The 10978-nt window shown below is 38.9% G+C and overlaps 1 protein-coding gene across 2 annotated transcripts in view; it reads left to right on the forward strand.

Moving 5' to 3' along the window:
• The first annotated feature begins 1066 nt into the window (after window positions 1–1066).
• LOC118420312 overlaps window positions 1067–10978 on the forward strand; it is an 84370-nt gene continuing 74458 nt past the window's right edge. Inside the window, exon 1 of one of the 2 annotated variants that reach the window (XM_035827065.1) lies at window positions 1067–1138. The gene's annotated coding sequence lies outside the window, so the exon portion shown is untranslated. Of the gene's footprint in view, window positions 1139–6139; window positions 6514–10978 lie in introns of those variants that run through there. The other variant, XM_035827067.1, reaches the window with a different exon arrangement.

The raw sequence follows: 10978 nt of genomic DNA on the forward strand, positions 1-10978 counted from the left end.
TAGATCCACCGCGAAAAGTCCTTTTCCCCGCTACCGCGAAATTAAATCCCCGCGAACTTAAATGCATTTACAGTAGATGGTCCTTACTTTTCCCTTTGTTAAGTCAGTGGTTATTGGATATTTAAGTTTGCTCTGTCTAGAAAACTTGACAGCTCTGATAATTCTTAGATGATACACAATAGGAATAAACATAATGATTTAGAACGAACTCTGTCTTTATACTACCCTTAGTGCAAACTCTGAGCCTTCCCCTATGATATGTCTTACAACAAGCATTCCCAAATCCTTCTCACTACACTGGTTCAGTGCTTTCTGTCACAGTAGAGGGTTTTCCTTAGATAGCTACAACAAACTCTGCTTAGTCCTTAAGTTGAACACTGTTTGAATGGATAGATGTCCCTGCAATGATAAACTAGTGAGGGTAGAGGTGAGAATTAGTCTCCTTATGCAGCATGAAGTTTGCCACCCACCTAGATTTGTCATGTCTTGAAGAAGTGAAAGGTACATTTGTTTACATGATGTTACAGCTCCCAAGATTCAGCATGACAAACCAGAATTCTGTGGTGTCCTAAAATTGCAAAGTATCAGGAAATAGAAAAAGAGGCATCACAAACAAGTTGTCTGTTGCTAGTTGATAAAAAGGACAACCTTTGATTTCTTAATTGAAAGATTCTTATGAAATCATAACCATACAACATCAAAAGCTTAGTAGAAATTTAAGGTTATAGCTTTCTATACCCTAATTTGCTTTTCTAGATTGTGCAGAAAATTCTGTTGCTCCACTGATTGCTATTTTGTAGACAAAAAAAAAAACATGGCTATGATCTGTCCAAGGTGCTGAAATTTGTGTTGCATTTCAAGGGATGACAACTTTTACTTGAGGATAGCTTTAAGAAGCATTTTGGATTCTTTGATTGTCACAAAACATGATTCTATTCCTAGCATCTCATCGGAGATGAGTTATGTAGAGGTGTTCTTTCCCTGTTTTTCTTTCACCTTTTTCAAACTATGCATGTATAATAGTATGGAACTGTTGGCAACATCTTCTAATTTTTTTTATTTTCTTGCAGGTTTTTTTTGTGGGGCCAAGCAAAGACATCCAGAAGAAGGCCATTTTGAAGATTATCTAGCCGTCATGGTGAGTTTTCCAATAGTTTTATCCACAGTTTCATTATAGAATCAATAGAAACATCAATCACACTTTTTATGAATACAAACTTCATGGCCTTTTGTGTCATGAACAAGTCAATAATCTAATTCTGATATGTTGTCTGTATTCAGTTTCATTTTATTGACCGAACAAAACACAATCATAAGCCATATTTTACACATTTTACAAGATCGAACACTGACAGAACAGCTCTTTTCATGATAACAAAAGATCAATTTTTACACACAATGGATAACTTATGGTAGATACTGAAACTATTTCAGATTATATTATAAAATGGAAAGCTTGTTTGCCAATTAGATGAATGAATTCATGATGTTCAATAGATAAGCTAAACAGTATGAAATAGATCAATTCTGTTTTTCTGATTTCTTAAGCATTATACGTATTACTAAGTAATGCAAATGAAAAGTATTTTCTTGTCCTCATTTCAAATGTTTGGCTGTCTGGGTATTTTGGTCCATTGTAAGGTATTCTTCCTCCATGTTAAAAAAAACTGCTCTACAGAAGAAAGCTATGCTTTAGAACAACTGAGTTAAGAAACAGCTGCCAATAGCTGATGTACATGTATACAGTGGTGCATATAGTGCATTGATTCTTTCTTATGTGCCTAAATTCCCTGCCAAGGGACAGCATCCCTTTCATCCATCCTTGTCTCAAAGCAGTTTCTTAGAAATACATCACTTGGGGATACTCAAATACAATTCAATCTCTACTACTGGATAAAAAACAGAGATTTATTTACAGACATTTGGAGTGACATCCATCACTCTTCTTCAGCATGACTAGTACTAGAATCACCTTGTAGAACAATCTAGTACAAGTACAGCTAACTGGTTGAACATGTCAATTCACTAACTCCTAAGAATCGTATGTAAATGTCACTCAAATGTAAATCATGTTTGCACAGTTCCGTATGGTAGGGCAATACGATAGGAAAAGTTATATTTGTCCTTTGTGATACAAAGCGGGGTCCATGTACTGGAGGGTTCTATATGGAGTTCTTTATTCTGGTTTAAGGTGGGGTTGTACATTTGTAGATCCGCTCATAGATGGCCACCCTGACTCCCCATTCATACCACTGTGATGTGCGGTCAAGGATGTCTGTTGTCGCCATGTATTCCTTACATTTTATGCTCCTAAAAATGTTTCATTGTTTCTACCAGCAACATTGGTACAGATTTAACTCTCTCAGCCAATCACCTTGTGGTGTAATGTATCTAATTTGAATACTTTTACATTTTAGTACAAAAATAAGTGAGGTGTCGTAGCCATTCAATCTAACAGGCATATCAAAACAAATGTTTGCAATTTTTGGCTTTCTTTATCTTAGAACTTGACAGACCGCCATTCTCTGAGACATTTGTGTCTATTTTTACAAACGTTATTTAGTCCATTACCCACTGTGAAAGATAGTTGATGGTATTCATCAAAAACATGAGAAAACACATTGAAACTATTACAAAGTGAACATTGACACCAAAGATGCATATATCCAATACTTTCAAACCTCTGTGCAAGATAGTTGACAGTGGCTGAGTGAACGTTGACACCAACGACGCATATATCCACTACTTTTTTACCATCTGTGAAAGATAGTTGACAGTAGCTATCAAAAAACATGAGAAAACACGTCGAAGCCATTGCGAAGTGATCATTGACACCAGAGAACCATATGTCCACTGCTTTCACGAAGCCATTCCTGAAATCCCCTCTCTTTGAAGTCAGCAGAATGGACGACGGTTGATGACCTTTCTCTATCTCCTGCTGAATCTAAATGGAGGTGCGGTAATAGGACCGAGTTGATCCGCTGAACCACAATTGTCATGTTGGTCGATGGGAGGAAGACCTGGTAATAGAGTTGGAATACCCCCATTTCTCATCAGGTGGAAATGCATACATTCAGTAGCCCGTCATCAGCACTGCTGTGCAGGCCCTCATCACGATCCGTCGTCAAGTCAATCCCTGGGCTCCGATACCCTCCGTGCCAGCTGGAAGAGGTTTGACAGGAGAAAGATGGTCCAATAGCATTTGAAAACGTTTATGGTCGCAGTTACGGAACCAAGCCTGGAAATGTCGTGACCTCATGCAAGAGGGCCTGAGTACTCAGATATACTTCACGACATGTAGCTACATGTTGGTCATAATGGTATAGCATCTTTTATACTAAGCATAGATGTAATTTTGTCACTTTCATAACAGTGAGAATTGCAACTATTTGCGTATGGTTAGTGTTTTCTCTTGCTGTGAGACTTAAGTCTCAGTACACCTTGGAATGATCACTTCCCTGACATACCTAACCAAACCAATTCATCTTCCTGGTTCTTGAACATTTCTTAACAAACATTTAACGCTAGTTCACCTTTATTCACGGGGTAACCTTTATCCGTTGTATTCAACACCAGGGTATTTCAGGATATCTAGTCGATGGACAGTGGTCTCAAACTGCACTATATTGAAAAAAAAATGCAATTTGAAACTACCGTCCATCAACATGATATCCCTAAGTATCCTGTTTTTATGTACAACAGATATAGGTTACCCTGCGAATAAAGGTAAACTAGCGTTACCAAATGAAAAAGAGAGGGCTAGGAGCTTAGCTTGCATCTCCCTAAAAGTCTCCTTAAAACTTAGTTTATCAAGGTACTGACTTTCATGTTGAAATTTTACTTAACTATTGTTTTTCTACTCTGAGAACCAAGGTATTGAATTGATGTGGCCTAGATTCACACATGGCATCTATGCTGCCAGCCTAGCCTGGAGTGAGTCTTTGGATGGGTATCTAGTATATCTAATTATAGAAGTTGAAAATTATGCTTGATCAAAATTCATCCATTAATCTAGTCCCATCCCTACTAGTGGCTCAGACAGCTTGTCGTGAGTCACCCTTCCTAAGATACTTCCAGGTGAGAACTTTAAGCCCAGTTGTATAAGCTGGGAATTCATCAAACTGTCCTGTTGGAAGGGTAAGGTCACCAAATATATAGATAAGAGTCAGTGATGGACCACAAACCATGTCAGCTACCAATCAATGTTCTTGTTGTGTCACTTTGTCACCGTGCGCGTGTATCATTGCAAAGAATCTCTCTCTAGTCCTTTAGCCTAGGATGATAACGTGACAGATCCTGAACAGTTTTAAAAGGATACAAAGTTAATGACATCAAGAAAAGATATCTAATGACAACAATTTTAGACAATATGATATTAGAGTATTTATAATATACAAAGTGTATTATTGAGAATGAATGAATGATACATAAATGAACATGAATAGTTGTATGGCTATGCTGAACTTTATAACAAATATTCCAGTGTTGACATGAGAAATGCAGGAGCTACTTCACAACAATTTATGGAAAGCTATTCCATTTTCACCACTCCAATAGTTCATGCATCATCAATCAGGAACCTCGTGTGGCGCCGAAATGATATCCAGCTTTAGACCTGCTTAACCAGCACATATTTCAGCACCTTGGACAGGTCATTACTTATATTTTTTATTTACAAAAGAGCAATCAGAGCAGCAACTCAAGAGTTTTCTATATATTCTAGGATCAGGGTTTAGAAAGCCATAGCATTGAACTTGTCCTTAGTTACCATTATGTTTGAATAGTGCATGCATCATGAGGCGTGAACCTGGGGTGGTGCCAAAATGATATCGAGCTTACAAAACACCCGCTACAGCGAGCAGCTGCTTCTCAAGCCATTGATCTATTCTTTCTTTACAGGGGAATCATCTGACACAGCATGGTAAAGCTTTATTATGCCTTTAATTTTTCATATTCCTTTACCTGGCTGTTTCGCTTGAAGGCTTTTGGGTCAATGACATTGCATAAATCTGTGCTGCACACACGCTCCAGATGGTGTTGTATTTTTATTTCTACTAAATGTGTTCAATGTCATGCATGTTTGGCAAACAAAGCTGAACGGAAAATAGATTCTTATATTTTGAGACATAATGACAAAAGGCAGATTGGTCTTTCCCTTCACAGACTCTGATACTGTTGGAAAGAAGGACAAAACATTTACCTTTAAGTTAATAAACTGTAGATCACTAACAGTAATTTTGTTCAAAGTAGTAAACTGTAAGTCATTTGTGTTTTGGTTACAAATGAAATTATTCTACATCTAGAACAGCAAGGAAGTCAGTAAAGATATTCTTTCTCTTGCTCCATCTTCAACTTGAGGGTCAGTTTGGAGATTCCTAGCTATTCCTAACTATGGATAACCATGGATGTCAAATCACCAGAGAAATGAAGAAAAAACATCACACATATAGACTAGCCTTTTTTTTATTTTAAGCTCAAAATTTGTTGTATTATGCCATTGAATTTCTTTCAGTCTGCTCTGTGATGTGTCCACAACTACTTGTAGAAAGATGTTAACTAGTCATCTTTTTAATTCAACCAATACAGTGACATGCAGCATCTTTTGGATATCTATTGCCACTTCCACAAAAGTTGGTACATGTCTCAGTTTTCCTATATTGATTTGGAGTGCCAGAGTAAACTGGCCTTTCATGTCAGTCCTGCCATTGATGGAAAGTTTCAGGCAGGTTATTCAGATTTTGATTTCCTCCATATTGAAGTCCTGATTGCTCATCAGGAACCCTGTTTAGTTTGGCATGTCCTAAACCAAGAACCTGCCTGGGGCACTTGTACCAACACCAGCTAGATTATGCCAATCTATAACAATAATGCAGACAGGCATTCAATAAACCGCTCATGAGTAAGCCAGACAGGATCGATAGTGGACGCAGGATGGGTGGCTAACCTATGGAAATTGCGCCAACGATGAACTGTGCTGGAAATTTCAGCCTCGGTTCCAGCCCAGCAAAGTGCACGGCCACGGTGGTGAAATATCTTTCATGGGGACATTGATTTGCCTGTGACAGCGCATTGGTTTGAATAATTCACAATGCATTTACAGTCGTTGCAGGGGATTGGGTGCTTTCCAATCAACTAATGTTGAACTTAGAGCAGCATCAGGCAGCGGGCTCGGCGATAATTGTTTCACCCCCAACAGATCAATTTGTCACCTTGACGTCGCCGATACCCCCGATAAATGCGATGCCCAGGCGGGCGCATCTGCAGATAAAGCGGGGATTCCGAGGCAGCACTTCTTCCATCAGAACCTGTTCTGGAATGTTGGATCGTTCAATTCCACTGGAAGGCATCAGGCGGCTATTATCATGTTTACCCAGTGATGACAGATGAGTGGGCAGGAGGGTATATGTAGTGTGTCGTTTCTCTGAGCAGTCATTCAGGCAGCTGGCACGGCGAGCGTATGTACTGCAGCAGAGGAGCACGGTGGAGACAGGCACAACGTCTTACAGTCCTGAGGTAACACTGCTCCTTCTGGCTGCTTCTTACAGTAATCCAGACATTGATGTAGAGTTATTGTAGACGTGTATTTACAGTAACATGGGACAATCAGTGCCTGTTGTCACTGCTTCTGGGATGAGATGGCGGAATTTTTTAGTATGTCATACCTTGAGGCACGAGCCATTTCTTTTCTGGCAGCGCAATGGTGCTTTTTATAGACTAACACAGTCATTCTCTCAGCCAGGACGTTGTCATTCACAGCACAGGAAAATGAAATTTCGATTCTAGTCTGAAAAGATATAGAGTAATAGGCTTGTAGTGATGTAAACCGATTAAAATGGTTGTGTACAAAGCATGGACTGTCAGTCTCATCCAGCTTAGAAAATTGTGTCAAATAAAAGGTAGACTGGTACATGGATGGTAAGAGTTGGAATGACTTGAATTTGATATAAAGGTTGGATGGTTCATAATTTTTTTTCATCTAGCTTGGAAATTTTATCAGCCCTGCAATAAAATCAACTGTCATAATTCCACCGTGTGCCATAATACTAACCAAAGTTGTTATAGAGGCCTTCTCAAAATTGTCTTCAACACTTAAATTTGTACATCTTCATTTCGAACATCTGTTGAAATCACATTAAATCCATGTATTTTTCTCATGAGGCCATATTATGGCACCCGGTGGAATTATGAGTGTCCAGTGGAATTATGAGTATGGCAGGGTTGATAAAATTTTCCAAAGCTAGATAAAAAAAATATGTACTATCCAACCTTAATATGAAATTTCAGTGACTGTCATTCCAACCAAATTCTTACCATGTACTTGTCTTTTATTTGACACAATTTTCTAAGCTGGATGTCACATTGTCAGCATTGAGAATGGCATACTTCCATCTGCATTGGCACTTCTCTGTCAATTACTTTGAATTCATGTATCTTTCTCATGTGGCAGTATTTTGGCATCCGTTGGAATTATGACAGTTGATGTTACATGTACCTGTGCAATGTGGCATACTTAATGAAAAGACTCATTATTGAATTGTGAATGACTTTGCCAAGTTGATATATTTGCATCACAAAAGGTTTTTGCTTCACACTGTCTTTAGTTTTAGATAATTACCTATGGGGTTAGGGACTCATTGTAGGTGCACAAATTTCATTTATCATACCGACAAACTGCAAAATGTAGCATACATTTCATATTCTGGAGCTAACCTGAAGTCTGGACTCTCCATGCTGTATTTAAGTGACAGAGGACTCTTCCACTTGCATTTTCAATCATGTCAAAATTCAATTATTACAGTATGGAGAATGATTGGATGAGATCTGATTAATTGATGTCATAATAGCATCTCATTTAAATTCTGGCAGCTGTAGGTTTTTATGCATAAAGAATGTGACTAATGTTCATTGCTGGTGGTAGTGTTTGTACTAGACTCTGATCTATTTAAAGATAAGAAAGCAATCATGCAAAGATTTGGTACAATCAGACAGAATATCACTGTGGATCAGGTAATGTATAGTGGTATAGTGTACTAACTTTTCTGTAGTTTTTTTCCCTACCCGTGTTCTGTATCCAACAAAAGTATTGGTTAAAGATAAGAAAGCAATCATGCAACGATTTGGTACAATCAGACAGAATATCACTGTGGATCAGGTAATGTATAGTGGTATATAGTGTACTAACTTTTCTGTAGTTTTTTTCCCTACCCGTGTTCTGTATCCAACAAAAGTATTGGTTAAAGATAAGAAAGCAATCATGCAAAGATTTGGTACAATCAGACAGAATATCACTGTGGATCAGGTAATGTATAGTGGTATAGTGTACTAACTTTTCTGTAGTTTTTTTCCCTACCTGTGTTCTGTATCCAACAAAAGTATTGGTGCCTCACAATGCCCATGGGCTCATGGTAACCATATACTGAGAGTGATGACGTATTCCCTTGCTAGATTTGCCCATGGCCACAACTGACCTTAAATGGCACGGAAAAGCATTAACAGGGTATAAATGGAGACAAATCAGTCAAACACATCAGGAATCTCCCCACTTGAAGTAGATTTTCAATTTCTTGGCTGTTTTATGATATCAAAGGGCAGAAACAGTGGCTGTAATGAGTGGTTTAAGTGGATGGGGAACAGAGGTGTGCATTTGTGATGTCGTATTTTAAGCACTAAGAGGATTCCAAGGCCAACTGAGTAAGTCATCCATATTGAGAAAGCTTGGGGAGTTAAGTCTCAAGCCCTTATACTGTAAATGCATTTAATTCTGTGGGGATTTAATTTTGCGATAGCGGGAAAAAGGACTTTTTGTGGTGGTTTTAAGTTCGCGGTAGCACCATGCACTATAGTCTCTTACTGCCATAGAAAAATTTTTGCTATGGTTTTAAGTTTGCTGTGAAGTGGCCGCCACAAAATCCGCGAATATTTAACCACCATAAACGTTTCTGCATTTACAGTAATAGGGACTTGAAGTCTTGTTACCCAGAAAGGGATAACTTTGCTGTCGTCCGTGGTATCAGACAGAATTTCGGTGATTTCAAACAGCATGGGATAGAGGGGAAATTGCTGGCTATAATTCAGCTTTGTTTGCCAAACATGCATGACATTGAACACATTTAGTAGAAATTGAAATACAACAGTTACTCACTACATGACCTCTTAAAGGGGAAAGAAACACTTAAAAACACATCATGGTGAAACTTTGCCAAAAGATTCTAGCAGACAAACTTTCTTCAATGTGATTTGCATTGCCTGAAACCATTGGGCTGACAGTGAATGGTATCATGAGTGTGAAGCTGTCTGGGGTTCCAAGAATACTTTCATGTTGGGCCACTTCTGGTCATACTAAACTCAGTCCTAAGTCTGAAAAGTATTTTATAACAGGCAGTAGCTTGTTATACTGTTTATGCCTGCTGGAAGTTGCTTTTTATAATACATGCCATAATGTTTGGGTCATGCACCTTGTGTATAGCTAAAGGTGCCAATGTCGTAATGATTAATAAGAACCACCTTGAACTTCAAAGGCTAATCGCCTTACAGGCCAAGGTGTTTTCTCCACATGCCTTGCAGAAGACAAGTGCCTCAAAGGTAAATCAATAAAGTATGATGTGCATGCATGATCAATTGAGCTGGAACCTTGAAGCATTACCATTTCAAGACCACAATATAGAAACCAATGGACATCGATTTCTAGCCTGTATCTAGCCTTCCATTTTGTTCATCCTGGAGTTAAGCTTGCCCACACTGAGTAACAAATTGATGTACTTGTTAAGAATCAAACTACATTCTTTCCTGTGTCAGTTTTGAAATGCTCAAGTTGTTATTTTGCACAATGTAAAATCATGAATGCATCAACAGAATAATGTAACATTGTAGCCTTTTTCCATAGTCTAAATAGGTGCTATATTTGTGTATACTGGCAATCCTATGCAGCCAAAGCAGGTGTCAAGGACATTGCGGTCACCATCATGACATTACAGCATTGATGTATGACAGGTAGTCTGTCAGACTTTGCTGGACAATGAGTCCATGGAAGTTCAAGCAAATCCCTGATAGGTACCTTTAGTGCTGTAAATCAGATGTGCTGAAACTGTTTAATGCATACGGCCACTAACCCATAGATATATTTATATGTCTGCTCCATTATGGCAATGTATTTGCCATTCAAGTTTTTATCTTTACAAATAAGAGCCCATTCAGTTGCTGGCGGAGTGTTACGAGAAAAGTTTTCATCAGATTCCTTCATGTCATGCTCCTATCAGTGCAAATACCCTTTCAGCTGTACATCACTGTCATTTGACAGTGTCTTCTTTCGCTGCCCCTCTGGCCAACCTCCAATCTTCCATGCTTGCATCTCATTCCATGGCATCAGTCATAAAAGATGCCATGAACCGTTTCTTTGAAGCATTACACATGAGCCTTTGAGATAAACTGACAGTAGAGGACAATACCGATATCCGAGAGGCTGTGGAGAAACAGATTGCAGAACTCAAAGTGTTGCTTCAAGGTGGGCGCCCCGACTGGCATGTACTTTCAGAGAGGCACGGAGATATGATGTGATTTATGTGTGCATGTTGCAAGGACGCAAGTTGTCAAACTCAGCATCCAAGCATTGAACTCTAGACAGCAGTTGTGGTTCATGGGAGGTACACTCTATGGAATATGCTGAAATATGTGTCCATGCCATTATGTTGTGCTCATGGTTTCTGGACTTTAAAAGGCATTATTATGAGCCTTGCAGTGCAGTTCTAGTCAGATGATGATAAGAAAATGAGGGGAAAATCCCAGGGATATCCCTGTGTACAACTCAAAAGAACCAATAGCTTCCACCCACACTACTACGTCAGAATATCATGATAGAATTGTCTTGGTTGTCCATCGTGTTCAAAGATAACTCCTGCGTGCATCCTCCTCTCATCTGTTGTGCACAAGAGGCTCAGGAGCCCAATTCTGGACCTGCAGGGCCATCCGCACTAGTACTGCT

Source organism: Branchiostoma floridae, chromosome 7, assembly GCF_000003815.2.
Source record: "Branchiostoma floridae strain S238N-H82 chromosome 7, Bfl_VNyyK, whole genome shotgun sequence".
In the NCBI taxonomy this organism is placed as follows: Eukaryota; Metazoa; Chordata; class Leptocardii; order Amphioxiformes; family Branchiostomatidae; genus Branchiostoma; species Branchiostoma floridae.